Source organism: Phalacrocorax carbo, chromosome 11 (assembly GCF_963921805.1).
Source record: "Phalacrocorax carbo chromosome 11, bPhaCar2.1, whole genome shotgun sequence".
Classification (NCBI taxonomy): domain Eukaryota; kingdom Metazoa; phylum Chordata; class Aves; order Suliformes; family Phalacrocoracidae; genus Phalacrocorax; species Phalacrocorax carbo.
In genome coordinates this window covers 22,326,591-22,342,909 of record NC_087523.1, presented here as the reverse complement: position 1 = coordinate 22,342,909, position 16,319 = coordinate 22,326,591, and the positions used below count along the sequence as shown (strand labels likewise).

General features: G+C 40.9%; 2 long non-coding RNA genes across 3 annotated transcripts in view; one reads left to right on the top strand and one right to left on the bottom strand.

Annotated features, from left to right (window-relative positions):
• Positions 1-16,319, bottom strand: part of LOC135315390 (uncharacterized) — a 313,306-nt gene that overhangs the window by 229,556 nt on the left and 67,431 nt on the right. The window lies entirely within an intron of this gene.
• LOC135315391 (uncharacterized) lies at positions 4,007-16,177 on the top strand. The gene is made up of 3 exons (XR_010374855.1): positions 4,007-4,151; positions 14,545-14,674; positions 15,763-16,177. It is a non-coding gene; the product is annotated as an uncharacterized LOC135315391 (long non-coding RNA).

Below are 16,319 nucleotides of genomic sequence, written 5' to 3'. Positions count from 1 at the left end.
TTCACACCTCAAAACAGAATAAAATAATCATGGGAATTTCTGGTTAGGCAAAAATCTCTGCTTATCCTGCACTGTCAGTGAGACCTCCTTCAAAGACATCTGACTAAGGAAATGCTCTGCAAAACAAATTAATACCTGACGGAGCAAATCAATCCTAGTTAAAGCTCAACCCGGCCGTAGGGACGATGCCGTACATCTGCTCTGACCCAGCATGTAACAGCGCTGATAGAAACTGAACTACTTCTGAAACAGCATGTTCCACAAATTAGCACAGGAAATTCTGAAGGATGGTTCTTTACCAGCACATTTTGTTAAAGTACACTGCACGGTTTAAGGAGGTGTATGAGACGGGAACAGGGTATTGGTTTTATTAGTGGGTAAAGATAAAAGAAAACTAGATATTCAATCTCTAGAACATAATCACAGGCAGTGGGTGGTTGTTTGGATAAAACAACGTCTCTGGTCAATTATGATTTTCTGGTTCAAAGGATTTCTTGCACGGTTTTCTGAGGTACCTAGTTCTGATCTGTCAGAGACACTGTAATGGAAGCGAGGCCCAGAGCACTCATACAGCACGGCAATTCTTACACTCCACACAGCCTGTAATGTCCCAGCATCACATCACAGAGAGAGCTGAGTGTATACAGCCTTTCAGATTAGGCCTAAAGAGCGTTTTGATCAACTGCATTTACAAAAACTCCATAGCCAAGTCAAATGTGTTCAAGACAAAGGGCACTGAAAATTGCTACTTGCATAACTATGCATCGCTTTTGCAAAATTTCCTTTGTTTTTTTACCTGGAGACAGAATCTTTCCTCACTTCCTCATCTAAACTGCTGAACAGCACTATTGTGAGATTTTTTCACACACTACTGTGCTCCGCTTTATCATCATCATCATGCGCAATTCTTGCATAACCCTGTTCATCCACGGGAGGCTTCACCTCACTGGTGAAGTTAGTTATTCTTCTAGGTGAAATCAGCACTTTTAGAACAAGGCTCTATGAAAATGCTTTGAAAAAGAGAAAACCCTCTTCTCTTCTTGATTTTTGTGTTGTATTTTATTTGTCTGATTAGTATAAAGCATGCAGCTGGCTGGCAGCTTGGTCAAGATCATTTTTCCCCAGTGCATAATGAAGATTTTCACAATGCAAATAGTCCTGTACTTTCTGAGAGCTCTGCTATATTAGATTTAAAGTCTTGGAAAAGAAAATGAGCTTCAGACACAATCTTGACAGCAAAATAACAATGTCTAAGTTCAGTCGGATATTCATAGCCCACAAAATAAACATCGGCCTAATAATCTCATTAGGAACTAATTCCACGAGGTGGCCATTCTGGTGATGACTTCACTGATAAACAATTCCAAGTATTTATAGCCTACTTGGACTGTAAATTAGAAATATTAGACGAAAAAGGAAAAGAATAGGTTTGAATTACAGGGGCGTAAGTTTAATTTCTACCACAGTAATCCTACTCCTCTGCTATTTTTATAATCACAAGAGCATTCTATTTAATTTTCCCCAAGGTGAATGGCACAAAGGCATATGGAATAAAATGAATTTGCCTTCTTTAGGAATATTTTATCATCTTATTTTAAGAGATGAATAATAGCAAATCTCTTATCTTCTGCACAGCAAATCTTCCTACCCTTTATTCTACATTACTATGTATGTAGCCATATATATGGTCTCATACATACAAATTTAAACAGCGAGAACAATATTTGAAAAAACAAAGAGAAAAAAAAAATGCAGTGGGTTATATAAAATAGTCCTGATTACAAAGGCAAACAGCAACATTACCATAAGGGCAACATTCACTCAGAACATTCTTTTCTGTTAACTCTTTTTAATAGATATTTCCTCCCATTTTCTTTCATTTAAAAAGCTGAATCTGAATTTGTTCTCTCTGTTTGCTCACAGAATAAAAATTTGTCAGAATTGTCACTCACTGTTAGCCCTCTGGAAAGTAACTGACGACATTGTTGAAATGTATGCTGACGGGCAACCAATGGCTTGTTATTAATATGTATACCACTACCCAGCTAATAAATCACTACAGAAACAAATGCAGATGGATTCATAACACACACCTACGAAGTTAAACCAGGTTTGTTTCAGTGAGAAAATAATGAATGCAATTCAGGGATGTGAAGCTATATTCCAAAATCTGCCACTGGAGTAACAGTATTTACCTGACAGGACTTCGTTAGAGCTTAAGTAATTTTGACAAGCCACAGTCTCAATAGTGAGAGGTAAATGTTCGTGTGATTACGTGTTTTAAGGGAATATCTCATTTTCTCGCAAGTCCTTTGCACGTACAGTCAGCCAGCATGGCATCCAGCAGCCTCCACCTAGCAAACGGCAAGAATAACCAGCGGCCTCGTCCCCCAGCACCACAGCGATGTCTCCCCCAGAGGCACGAGGCATGGAAGAAGCAGCCCTGCATTAGCTCCCATCTCTAGATAACAAAGCAAATCTCTGCAAACTGTAATCTGCAATCCTGCCCAGAACCCGTTTTTTGGGTTTTTTTATCTCCTTGATAAGCACCTTCCGCTTCTTCCTGCACTCAGGGCAATCACTATATACAGCAAACTTAACCCAGGCATACTCAAGCTCATCCTCAAAAGGTGTTTGGGTACTATTTTAAAAATAATCACCCTTAGCACTTCTTACGTTCAGGGCATTAAGCAGACAAACATGTACTAGCATTAAGCAAAGAAGCATTTATTAAACCGAGGACCAAACACTGTATACTTAGGATAATATTTTGGAGCATTTGGGACTGGCAAAGAAGTTTGCTGCTTTCCAGAACTCCCCCTTTGCTCCCCACCTGCGCAGCAGGGAAGGAAATCAGCAACCCTCTTTGTCTTGGTCACCCCTCCAAAGCCCCACCTAACCTCCCAGCTCTCCAGAGCTGCCACCGTGACACCGAATGCAGGCATGACGCAGCGCTGCCTGCGCTACGAAGGCAGGACTGGCTGGAGTAATGCTGATCGGTCAGAGACATCTAATGGTGAAATTAGTGAAGTGAAAGTATTTCTGCATCCCTGGCAGAGCTCTCACTTGACAAAAGGAGAGCTTCAGAGCACAGATCTTTAGATACGGGACTCGCTTTGCCCTTTTGAGGTGGCAGAGAGAGCACTGCAAACTGGGACGGTTTATGGGAGCATCGCATGGGCCAAAAAAGGCAAAATAAAAAGCAAAGAAGCATTTTTTGGTAATAGGCTTCCGGGTGCTTTTCTCAGCCTGAACAAACACATGGGAATCCCCACCAGAATGACTACTGTCCAAATGCCGGGGCTACATTTGCATGTTTAACTTACGCTGTTTGCATCGCCCCATGAAGCCTTCTTAACAACCTGTACTTCAGCACCCTTTCAAAGTTGTGTTCCCGTTGCGCTAGGTCACTGCTCAGTCAAGTGATTCAAAGGTGATAATTTTATCTCTCTTCATGAGTCAGTGTGATCCAGACTTGAGATTAGTGTCTGGCAGTTCAAAAGAAAGAGCTGACAGATGATAGCCCTTCTTGAGAGACACAAATGTTTTAAATAAGCAAAGAAAAAACGTTGAGAAATGAGAGGAAATCAGGAAGCCTAACAGGTTATCCATTCTACTTCCCTTACTAGTACTGATCTATTCAAGATACCTATTTCTAAATGGGAAAAATAAAAATAAAATTAAAAAAAAAAAAGAAAGGAAAGTAGAATTAAGAATTTTAGCCTGATAACGAAGCAGCCCAAGCTTGAGCCCTGTCCGTTCTGCTCCTCGGCCCTCATTCAAGCAAATTCCACCCACCTGGCTCAGAAGCTTTACAGGCTGCTCCTCCCCCAGGTCTGCACAGCACAGGCAGACTGACACCAGTGATTTAATTGCTGAAGGAGCTTTGTGCCTGTTTCTTTTAAAACTTCTGTGAAAACAAGTAGGAATGAAATTATAGGTTTAGAAGTACCTTCTTTGCCATTTTTTGCTGAATCAGTTAGCAAGTCCACCCCCGTCCCTCATGAGCATGCTCCCGTAAGATGGCTATAAGAGGAGGAAAAGCCCATAAGCCAGTTTCCCCAGGGTTAGGGGCCTTGCTTTGCCTTTCTTCTGCAGAACCAGCCTGCGGGAGCAGTGTTGTGAGTGTAACAAAATGTGGTGTTACCCAGGTCAGTAAATTTAATTATTCCTTTCTATCTATGACTAAATGTTCTTTGAGGTTGCAGGTGCTTATGTCACTATGGTCAAAAAAATTTAAAAGGCAACCTCATTCCTGAATGTTTGTTAACCTCTAGGACTTCCCTCTGGAGGGGCAGAGAGGAAGGAAAGGTTTGAGCTTGTAGGAAATAACTTTTTAATTCAGATGATCTTTATGTTTGGGAGTCTGGTTTTTGTTATAAAGTGTTATAAAATGCCTAACTCTCAAAACAGTGATTATATTTTATGAAAACCAGGTCACTGTGATCTGGAACCTACCTCAACAGCTAATAATTGAGGAAATAATTTTTACTAAATTTTAAAATATCAGATCAAAATAAGAGAAATCTGCAGTTTCAAAGAGAAATTATAAGCTGATGAGACAGTTGTTGGAGCTGCATCATCACTGTAAACTGTGAGGTCCAAAATGGGCTGAATGCAAAAACTTCCCTGAAATGACAAATACTTTTTGAAGCCCTGGGTTCACAGGGAACTTCAGTTTGTTGGGTTTTGTTGGAGTTTGGGTGTGGACTTTTTTTCAAAATTACTTTCTGAATTGCAGAAAAATTAGGTATAACATTTTATTATCATGTTTTGGGATGGAATTTAAAAGTGCACTCTTAATTTAAACTAATACCGTTTAACACAAGCATAGTCAAGTAATGAAAATTACCTTCTAACAGGCTGAGTTAAAGTCCAGGTGGAAACTGCAGCTTTCTATAGTTTACAATGGGCTGCTTTATTTACGTTTCTAAACTGCTCTGTCCAGCACTTTGAAGTCCAACGCTTGACAAAGCCTGTTAATTGAGTTCTCAGGGTTTTGAAAAAAAACATAAAGAAGCCTCTAAATTTACTGCATCAAAATGTTAGCCAGTAAAGTGAATGGTAATTAAACTCAACACTTGGACTTGATGATCTTAAAGGTCTTTTCCAAAGTGATTCTATGATTCTATAAAATGGCCTGAAGAATATGGCTAATAATCAGTGCCACTCTTTACAGAACAGCTGTTGCGTTCTTTTCGCTATTAGTCTAGCATTTGCTCCACTCATCATCTAGCTTAGATAAGACTTGCACCGCTTGTATGTATGATATCTCTCTGTATTTTGTGTCCTTGTAATAAGTCACAAGATTTTACAATTCTAGGGAATCTACTCATGCAACAGGTAGAGTTGTTCTAATGGAAGTTCATTGGGTCTAATCTCTGTGAAACCCCAAGGAAATTTTTCCTCAAAGATGGAATGACTTAAAATAGGCTTTGAGCGAAGCAGAGAAACTGAAGTTGACCGAGATAAATATGGGCCATCTGGAATTTTGAGCTATAATGGGCCGCACAGACTGGAAATTAACTTCCTCCCGCTAGAGAGGACAATGTGTATTGTAGCCTCGTCCACTCCTGACTTAGAGTGCTGAAGCTGTCTGCTGGAGTGACCTTTACTGAAGGTGCAGAAATTTCTTTACTCTCTGGGACAAGCCAATGCAGTCTAAGACATGTTAAGTTCCTTCTGCAAACAATCGGGTTCTTCCATCGCTTTCTGGAACAGTCAATTACATGAAGGCCCACTGAATACATGAAGGCTGATGCTACCTTATTTCCTCTGGGTTTAGATTTGAACGCTATAGTTTTTAGCCTGCGTTCCTCCAGACATGCCTGCCTGCTGACTGAGCACAGTTTTTACTTTGGCGTGTAACTGTATTTCCATCCAAACCTTATACTGCAGACACCTGCAGCATCCAGATGGCAGGTGCTATTTTAGCATCGAGTCTACTATTTCTGCTTCCATAGGAGATCCCAGATCTGATGCTCTTCAAAGATAAGATTGATATGAAATACCATAAGCCATTAGAAAGAGTCTTTAAAACTGTTGGAGAATGTGGACTCAGTGTTAAGGGCATATTACTGAAGTCATGGGAAATGGACAGGTGCCATCTCAGCCCTCTTCCCTTCATTCCCTCTCCATTGCAGTTCAAAATTACTTTAATCTGCCTGGGTGGAAATATTCCTGGCTTTGTCATTTAGCTTTCTTGAGCACAAACTAGAAAGTGCTTGTCAAATTTATCCCTAATTTACTTAGAAAAGCTGTCATGATCACCTTGGAGTAACTTTCATATTAGTGTGATGTGGAGTTACATCTGAGCCAAGTTCTTAGAGGTAAGAAAACCAGCTGGGTTCATTGTACTATCTAGACTGTTAAATAAATCACTGGTGAGCCTTTCATCTGAGGGCATGCAACTGTATTACACATCACCTGTCCCTAAGGGAGAAGTCAAAGGGTTTCAGTACGCACAAAGGCAGTATAGCATGTGTGGCACCACTGCTTTCACGCTGACGCTCTTCTGAGGTTTCAAGTCCACGTGGTGATTGTGAATAAACATGAATAAACAGACCAAAAGGCTCTAGTGCTTCTGCGGACCTTACGTGTCAGGTACGAAACTTGGAAATGCGCTGGTATGTACAGTTTAAACAGTCACTGATTACTCGATCACCCAGCAGTACTTGCTTGCTTTTTTTTTTTTAAATAATCTGGATCATTTTTTTAAGTTGCCTTACTGGGAAAATTTTGCCTTCTAGCCATGTTGCAGGCTGCTCCCTAACTGGGCCATCACATTTGTCACTGCTTCATGCTGTGCCCTCCCAGAACTTGATATCATTTCACTCTAAATAGTTAAGATAAAGAATAATTTTGCTGAACTTTACTATATAGAATCTGAAAGCACTGATTCTGATCTCTTTTGGTAAAGAGCAGAAATGCATTTACAAATGCATACAGACCTGTCTGCAAAGCCTTTTTTGTACCTTGGTAGTTCACAAAAAATTCCAACTTGGCTGTGAGAATTCAAATTATATTCCTTGGCTAGCAAAAACTAGAAAAATAAGATCTCCCACTGTATCTTTCAGCACTGACTAACTTTAAAAATATTTTAAAGGTTTTCTTGTTGGCTTGTTTTTTCTCCACAATTAATAACTGGTATTAGGATAACTACATTCTTTCAACAGAGCAGGGATGAAAAGAAGAATAAACCACTTCTTTCATCAAAATACCTCAAACTATATCAATGCCTTTCGGTGGCAGTGGAGGATGATTGCCTGTGCTTAAACTCTCTGTGGCTCTGAACAAATTAGTTTCATGAAAGCTCTGAGATGTTGAAGATGTTGAAGATTTTCTGGCTGAAATTGGCCTCCTGTCATTTAAGAATTAACAAAATTAAGGAGGAGAGCTTAAAATGTTGTTGCTTGAGTAGGAAGGCAAGGTCTCTTGCATAGGAATTGAGTCGTATTTTGACGATCTATGGACTACAGTTCAAGCAAGGAGATGGCGTATCTCTTCCAGATGAATATTCCAGAGGTGGCTGCGGAACTAGGTAGGCATTGCTGTTTTCTCTTTTCAGTGATTAATGCTGTCTTTGTACTTTGGAACCACTGCTCACCGCAACCTGGCTGACGACTTCATTTAAATGCAAATGCTGCCATTGAAAAAGCACTTCCACCAGTACGCAATAAGTTCAGCAGTCGTTCCTGCTGCTCCCATTGTGACGCCTTAATCAGGACAACTTCTGTACAAAGGTGACTGACTAGGCAGCTTCCTCAGCCTCTGGTGAAATCAAAATAGGTCACTCGTGTAATTCCCAAATGGTTCCAGGCACTGAGTTCAACAAGGTCTTTCTGAGTGATACAATTCATCCCATTCTATAGCTTCCCTATTTCAAGATAAATGTGTTCCTGAGAAAAGTTGCTTTGTCTGGAGGTTTTTGACTATTACTCCCCTTAATGATCTGAATTACTTCCCCAGTTAAAAAGATGTACCTTTTAAGTGACCTGGCAGATTTAACATCCTACCTGTTCTTTCTTTGGATCGTTTTTACTTCAGATTCAGCAAGGTGCAAAAGCAGTTGTTAAATACTGGTTACAGGTACTGTTCTCTTCTTGGTTATGTCCACAAAGAAAGAACGGTCTTATACCAGAGAGAAAAATTTAAATTTGGGGTGTCCATTTCTACCCATGATCCCAGAATACTCAAACTGACTTGACCAGCATCACTTAGCTGTACTGTTAATTTTGTGTCCCCTTCGTCCACACAGCCTTTTATTTATCAGCACTTCAGAGCAGTGACTGTCCTTCATAAGTCCGAAGGAGTCCTGACCCTACCATATAGTTTGAAGTTAAATAAATGTTGCCACATAAGGAAAAACTTAATAAGAATCAGAAAGGTCCTCTTCTCCACTGGACATGCTTAAGGTCCCCATTAGAAGATGCAGTGCTAGATAACAGGTCAAATTCCTTCTTGGAGGCAGCAAGCAACAGTGGTTACTTCACCTGCTTATACAATTACTATGTTTAAGTCCTAAATGCCTTCTCAAAAGGCCCCAGCCTTCATACACTACCAGATTACCAGTGCATTTATCTTGGGTTTGTTCCCTCTGTATCACAGGCCTAAGCAGGTGCGGTACTTTGACTCCTGGAAAGGGGCCTGATTCATGAGGGGTATTATTCATCTGAGGCTGAAGAATGTGACTAGGAGAGAATAAATCACAAGTCTAATGGTAACGGTGTAATTTTAAAAGGTAACTTAACTTTGATTTGTCAGTGCTGGCTCACAGCACAAAAAGTTAATAGCTGGATGTTTGTGCTTGGCCTGTACAACCATGTGGAGGATCTTCTGTGCGAAGAGGCACAGCATGGCTTGCAGCATTTTGAACTACAGAGTGCCTCTGTTGCCTGTTTCCTCACTATTTCAGACTCAGTAAGAGTGAATTGTTTCTGGATAACATTTAAATTCCTTTTACATTAGCTATTTATATCTTCATGAAACTTTTATTCAAAGTGATCAGGAGAAGCTATTTCCTTATCCCTGCAAGCACCACAAATACAGAGTTAAATCTTTGAGAAACAAGCTGTTGCTGTCACTGAATTGTTCCCTAGCTGCTGGTATTCAAGCCTTCCCAGAGGCAAACTAAAGCAATTCTGGAATGCTCCCAGACTCTATCAGTTTCTGAAATGAACCTCCTTCTAAGATATAGTTTGTTTTCCATGGGTTAGCTTAAGGCTCTGATGTAGTAAAGACTTTAGCAATGCACTGAATCATGCTGGGCTACGAAAACATCTTTGGGGTGCTTTGCTTGTGCTTCGTGTTGCTAAGCTGACGAGCAAGGATGATTGTTTATCAAGTCTCTGAATTGCACCTCTGAATTTTGGATTCAAGTCTCAGAGAGAGAGACGGAAGGGCAAAAGCAATCTTCTCATGTGCAGCCACCCAGAAAGGATCTAGGAGATGCTAAAGCAGAGGACACAGGTGACTTCTACCACAATAAGAGATTTAAATCACTCTAATTTGGCCCCATTGATTGCTCCGGTACAAGGTTTATTTTGAAACATAGGACAAAGGGATGCCCCATGAAAATAAGAGGCTTTACAGATAACACTGAACAAAGGAACATGACAGAACTGTTTGACCATTAACTTGGTTCACAAATGCCTTTTGAGGTTTGGAAATATATTTTTGTTCTGTATCAGGACATAAAGAAACTCTGTGACTATAACTGTGCTCACCTTCCTACTGTTCTGACTCCACTCTCCTAAACGGGACGACTCTCCCTCAAGTAAGGGAAAATATGTTTTTAAATATTTATCCATGGAATGAACAATATCAGTTTAAACTTGAGACATCTGCTAACTCATTACAATCCTGTTTATTAACAGCACGACTTTAAAATCTAAGTCCTGTGTCTTTGACTGCGATGTATGATGTAAAAACTAAACTGATTTTATTTAAAGGACACTATTTTATGTCATTCTTATTTTCGTAGTCTTTCGCCTTCTGACAGGCCCAGCAGAGTACCACATTGTAATACTTGGCAAGATTGGCAACAGTTCTTTAAAGTTTTTAACATTAAGGGGAAAAAAAAAAAGGTAAATTGTTTTATGAACTTCTAAAACTATTTTGGATCTTAAATTACCAGAAATCACCACTTACACCACTTACAATTCTAAGCCAGCCCTTGCCTTCCATTTCAAAACAATAGGGGTGAATCTATTCGCTGGCATTATTCAACCTTTGGAAGTAAGAAACAATTTTTTTAAATTATCAAGTTGACAGCCTCTGAGACCAAAATGACATTAACTACTAAACCAGTTCAGTGGATACAATAACCTCTTCCAAGCGTGTCAAGACAGACCTGTACATACCTTCCCCTTTAGGCATGTCCCCCTCCTCTCTTCAGCTCTAACGATTCTGCTTTTCCCTGCCCACCCATTTTCCCTGCCTCCACAAACTAGGAGCGAGGAAAATGAGAGAACAGAGAGATGAACTTAGGGCTAAGGAAACTCCCCGTTTCACATTTCCCTTGCAGGGCCAGATTTGGAATAGTTGAAGCTTCACTTCTCTCCGACCACTCAGCAACTGCACAGTGCTGTGCAAGTTAAAGGTCATCCAGGGCTAAGACTGCTATTTCCAAATGGCACCTGAAGACCCCTCAGGATTAGCAGGATTTGTCCTTGCACCATCTAAACACTGAAGGCATAACAGGAAAAGGGAAAGTTATTTAAAGGTTCTCTCTAGCAAAGGTTGCAGGAATTTCCTCCCGCAGAGCATCCAGCTGGCTCACCTGCCCGCCTGCCCTAGAGGTGGGAGACGACATGCACTGCAGCAGCCTTCTCCGGCTGACCTGCCAAGAAGGGAACTGCTCCACCCACCGCCGCGCTGCTGCCTTTTGCAAACAGCAACCTCCAGAAACCTACGGAGGCCAAAATTAGACACAGCACTTTAGATAACCCTGGGAGATAGTACAATCTTTTCCTTTGTTCATTCAGCATCACTAGCACAGCAGGCCAGCTCCTGAAGCACTATATTTAGTTCAAGTTAACGTCATCTGGTCACACATGTGGATGTATTTTACCTACGTGTTATGTTTGGGAATCAGATAAGCTTTGCCTCCACGCCCTTCATTTTGTGCTTGTAACAGTTCTCTTGGTTCAGCTTCATTCCCCATTCAGGTATAGAGGAATGATGGAGGATTTCAAGCTGAAGAGTGAAACGGGAGTTTAAAGAATGCCTCCAGCCCCTTAGTTCTTCCTCCCTCATCCAGGAGCCCTGTCTTCGGCAGCTGTTTGGCCAGCAACTTGGAGCAGTGCAGTCTCAGCTCAGTAATGACTAAGTCAAAAGTATGGATGGCTGTTTAGCCCGTCTAAAATAAGCTAGAGTTTTTGAGGCTAGGTCTTCACATCATAGGAATACAGCTGCCAGCATCGCTGTCCCAGGAAAGGCTGACTTTAAGTCCTTCAACCTCAGTGCTTCATTTCTTAAACACAGAAGAAGGTAAACAAACGATCCTTGTTACAAAGAGCCTTTTCTCCCAACCTGCCTTGTGAGGTCTGTGCCTTGCTGCAGTGCCAACTGCGGGTAATCACCTGTTTCCTAGAGTCTGATTTGGATTTTTCCTGGCATCTCTCTCAATCAGAGCAGCCTGCTGGCTTTTGTATTCCCTGAGGAGGCAGCTGATAAAACAGAGGCGAGGCAGGCCCCATGCCTGCTGAAACAGAGACACCACCTTATAAAACTAGCCAGGATTGTACATTCTGTCAAAATAAAAGAAAAATAATTATCAAATGAATGTACTAGTAAAGTAGCAATATGCAGGTACCAGTTGCAAATTGCTCTAAAGGAAAGGTTTATTTTTTTTTTTAATATGGTTAAAAAATGTTGGCATTCTATAGCGATTAAAAAGGAAGTGGGGCAGTCAAGGGAGTGTTAGATCAATGGGCACAAATTTGACTGTGGCAAGGTTGTTAGATGAAATTTAAGAATTGAGGATGAAAAAGAGAAGAAGTATCAATAATTTAACAGACTTGATTCAGAGATCCTCAGGAAGCAGATAGAAAATTCATGCAAATATTCAGTCCTCTCACCTCTAAAATGATCCCGTGTACTGCCTAGTGGTTTTGTTTACTCTTCTGCTGAGAAGAGTAAGCACTGTTCTAGACCTCTGCAAACCCTGTTCTGCTAAGGCGATTCACTGGCTAGGCCAATGGGTCAGGATTTTGTGCTTCGGGAATTCTGTTCTCTGGTGTATTCCTCTTCTTGCTATGTAGTTCCTAAATGAAGGTCATTAATGAAGTTCTTAGTCTGGAGAAGTACATAAATTATTTTCCCTAGAAAGGATGGCAAATGCTCCAAACGACTCCACCTACAACATATCTGGCAGTTACTATTGGCAGCCTTAACAAATGTTTCTCCAAAAGACATTATGTATATACCGTCATGCATAGAGATGCATAAATTAGTGACCAAAATTAGCTTCAAAATGCTTAAGTAGCTGATAGAGTAAAATATTTCTTGCAGGCAGGGTCAGCGTTTGACTGGGACTAGTTCAAAGTAAGCTTAAGCAACTCATTTTACTAGGAATAAGCAAACACTAGAAAATAAACTAGCTCAAGCTTTTCTTGTGTTGCGCAGATACATCTAGCAATGGTTTTGCCCTGTACTTCCCAAAATAGATCTGCTCTTTCTCATACAATGATTACGTCTTTACGTCTGTCCGCCAGATGCATTCAGCTCAGGGAAGCAGGCAGGTACAGACTCAACTGAAAAACACCGTCAGTCACCGTAAGAAAAACTTCTCCAGGTCTAAGTTGTCTGGTTTAGCCTTGTAATGAAGATGTAGCTGGTGTTCCGTGGGGCATCAGTTTTGCAGTGCTGATGCTTTTCAGCTAAAAATAGAGATGACATTTTAGTTTTGCTTTAAAATATGTATTGAACATGCTGAAGTAAAACAGCCTTTCTTCTGGTCTTAGATGTTAGTTGTGACTTTCAGGGTTGTGGTTGTCTTCAGTGGGACCTCCTAAGAATTGTGTGTTTAAGCATGGTTCAGGCTGTGAATGAGTTCTGAACTCCATAATGCCCAAACAATTTAGGAACTGGAATTATCACACTAAGACTTTGAAGAGCAGAAAGGAAATGAAATAGATGGTTTTACCAAGAAAGCATGGACTCCTGCACTATCAGTCACTCGGGTTCCTCATGTACTAAAGCCAAATGCAGAACAGAAGCAAGTAGGCTTGCTTGGATGGTCAAGAAAAACTATGAAACAGGGAATATGACAAAGAGCTTCCCTGGGAGGAACAGAGTGTCTCAAGTCTAGTATGCTGTCTCATCTCTGCAGCAGCATAGCTACAGACTGGAAGAAGCTCAAAGGTTTGTTGGCCAAGATGGCTTACAGTTGGCAAGCTACGTGGAAGTAGAAGTCTTTAGAAGGAATATGACTCAAGGGTTCTGCAGAGAAAAGCACAAAAGGAAAATTATGTGGAACAGAATTATGCCGGGAAGATGGATTGGGCGATCAGGGTAGAGGGGAACAGAACAGGAGCCCACACTGTAACTGTCAGCTGACACGCACTTATACAGGATAAACAATGAACCAAAAAAACTAGTAAAAATATCAGGAGCCTCCACTGTAATTAGATTACTGCACTGTTTATTGAGAGGGGTTCAAACCAAAGCACTAGCAGGTCAATAGTACTTTCTGTGTGCTTGTCTCAGGCTGTCCATGTGCGTCAGAGCACAGGATCTGGCTAATGTCACTGTTCTGAGACTTAAATTTGCCATCTCCCTCCAGAAATACGTGTTGACAAAGTGAAGCAAGCCATAAGTTGAATAATGCAAAATAAGGTAATTTTGAAAATCTGTAAGTTAGTTTCTCCCTGTTCCTTATTATCTAGCTAAAATGGAGAAAATTCACTCAAAATGTACTCTGATGTACTTTCATGTTCCCAGAAGATAGCTGGGTTTGTGTGTGGGTTTTTGTGGTTTTTTTTTTTTGGTTGGTTGGTTGCTTGGGTTTTTTTTTACCAAGAAGATAGTAAAGAAGTTTCTTCCACAGAGCTATTGGAATTCCTCAGAGACATAAAGCCTTCCTCCTGTCACAGAACTCAGTCAACATTCACAACCCATAGCAATGTCATATAGATCCACTGTGAATGACTATAAGTAAATGTTTAATGAAGGGGTGTCTATGTATGTCCTCTGTTGAAAAGAGATTTTGATGGTCAGACTTCTTTACCCAGCTGACAGTTACTCCGCCATCTGTAAGTGGTACCAGTAGAGGGTCACCTGACTTTAAATACAGGTATCCTGATTTGCTTCTCCTAATCTTGATCTTGAAATTTAAATGTCAAGTGGAGGAGGAGCTGTGAGTCAAGTGGGTTTTAAATAGTTTTAGCATTTGTATATTGCTTTGAAAGTACGAGGTAATACAGCACACCAGTCCTGGAGAGCCTCGGGCACTTCTGTAGCGCTGTAATGTATATGCACTCAATAAGGCCTTGTTGGAGAACTTGACCTTTGCCTCCTAAATGCCTTCATTTCTTTTCCCAGGTATCTCAGAGATATACCCACATCTGGAAGATGACATCTACTGTAAGTCACAGATGCACCAAGAGAGGCTTTCGTATGTTCCCCATTGCACTGATCCTATGCACCACTGCAGCAGTGGGGAACAAATCAGGTATGAAACCTTCTGATGTGTTCTTCTGTGTGTGATGTGCCATCGGCACGTCTCCTTCAGTCCAAAGATATCAATCTGACATACACCTACTGTGATGTTCCTCAAGCCACAGCGTTCCTCCTGCGAGCCTTTCAGCAGCTTTGCTGCCACATTAGGTCAGCTCCACAGCCAGAAAGTAGCTGCAGCACAGCCAGAATTTCCCCATTCACTCCTCTCAAAACATCTTCCCAGACTTGTAATGAAATGCGTCGTGGATGTGGTGAGTGGCTGTGGGAAGTCAGGTCCCCACTTTCAATACTACACAAGGGAGAAGAAAGGCAACTCACTGGGGAAACCCCCAGGAAAGGGAGTCTGGGCCTTGTCAAACCGTGTAAAGATACAAACTCTGAATTCTTCAGGCACGATGCTCTTGGCAATTCCTGTTTCCTCTTTCCCAGAGCCTCTCTAAGTGCTGTTATACTGCTATGACATCTGACTTTGAAGCAGCAGAGTCATGAGTGACACAGGCCTTTACAGCCCCTGACATGGACATTGTCATTACGTAATCTGTGTGCCATCACAAGTTTATTTTTACAAGCATTTCTGTGCCCTCTGTAAGCACTTGGCAATTACTGGTGACACATGCTCTGTGATTTGGGGACACAGGATTGAAAAGGACATCACTGGTTCACTGAGTGCAGTCCCCTGTATATAATCCTGTTAACAAGTTAATCAAGCTTTAATTTAAGACTGGGTACAGCGTTTGCCTCCGCTGCTCCTACTGAATGCCTTGTTCTGGAGCCTCTTTCCCGAGTTCAACCCAGGATGTATCTCATTGTCCACCTCTGTCAACAGAGGAATACTGAGGCTGTTCTGCGGAGGAAACAAGTCCTATGAGCAATGCAGGGAAAGGCTATTGCCTCGTAAGAAAACACTTGCCTAAATGGAAAAAAAAACAAACCCTGCAGGTCTTGTTTGCTGACCCTCTTTATCTCTGTCTCCACCCTTTCAGCTGTACAACTCTCCACACTGAAGAGTCAAAGCATGTCTGTCTGCTGAGTAGGTATCGCACAACTATACAACACCCTTTCTTGCTGTTCTCTCCGCAGAGCCTCGCAGGCTTTTGAAGAGGAGATGCAGGAGAGAAGATGATTTTGGGGGGTGACATCCTATCTTTGGCGGGTAACATTGCCAAAAGGTAACAGACATGAAGCACCTTCTTCACAACTTTTCTTTTTATCCTGAAGGCTCGGAATTGATCAGCACAATTTTGCATGAAAAACTGATTTTCATGGATGTTCTTTTTTACTTTGTATCAATTTAATCAAATATTTAAAGATTTTAAAACATGAATTTTGAATTATTTCACATCTAAAAATTGAGGGGTTTTAAAATCTTATTATTTTTACTTTTTTCATACCAACAGTACAGGTGTTAGGAATAACAGATGCCAAGTGGGAAGGTGTTTCAGTATGCAAGAAGAAAGCATCTTGCTCCAGAGAAAAATAAGATATTCATCAAAATAAGTAGCAAACTTTGTTTAATCATTGTTTCTTTGTTACCAATCATCTCAACTATAGCGTTATCCAAAAAAAGTAAAATTAAAAAAATACCTAGCCGGACCTTCAGGTTTAGTTGTATGTTTTTAAAATCTCCAAATAAACTT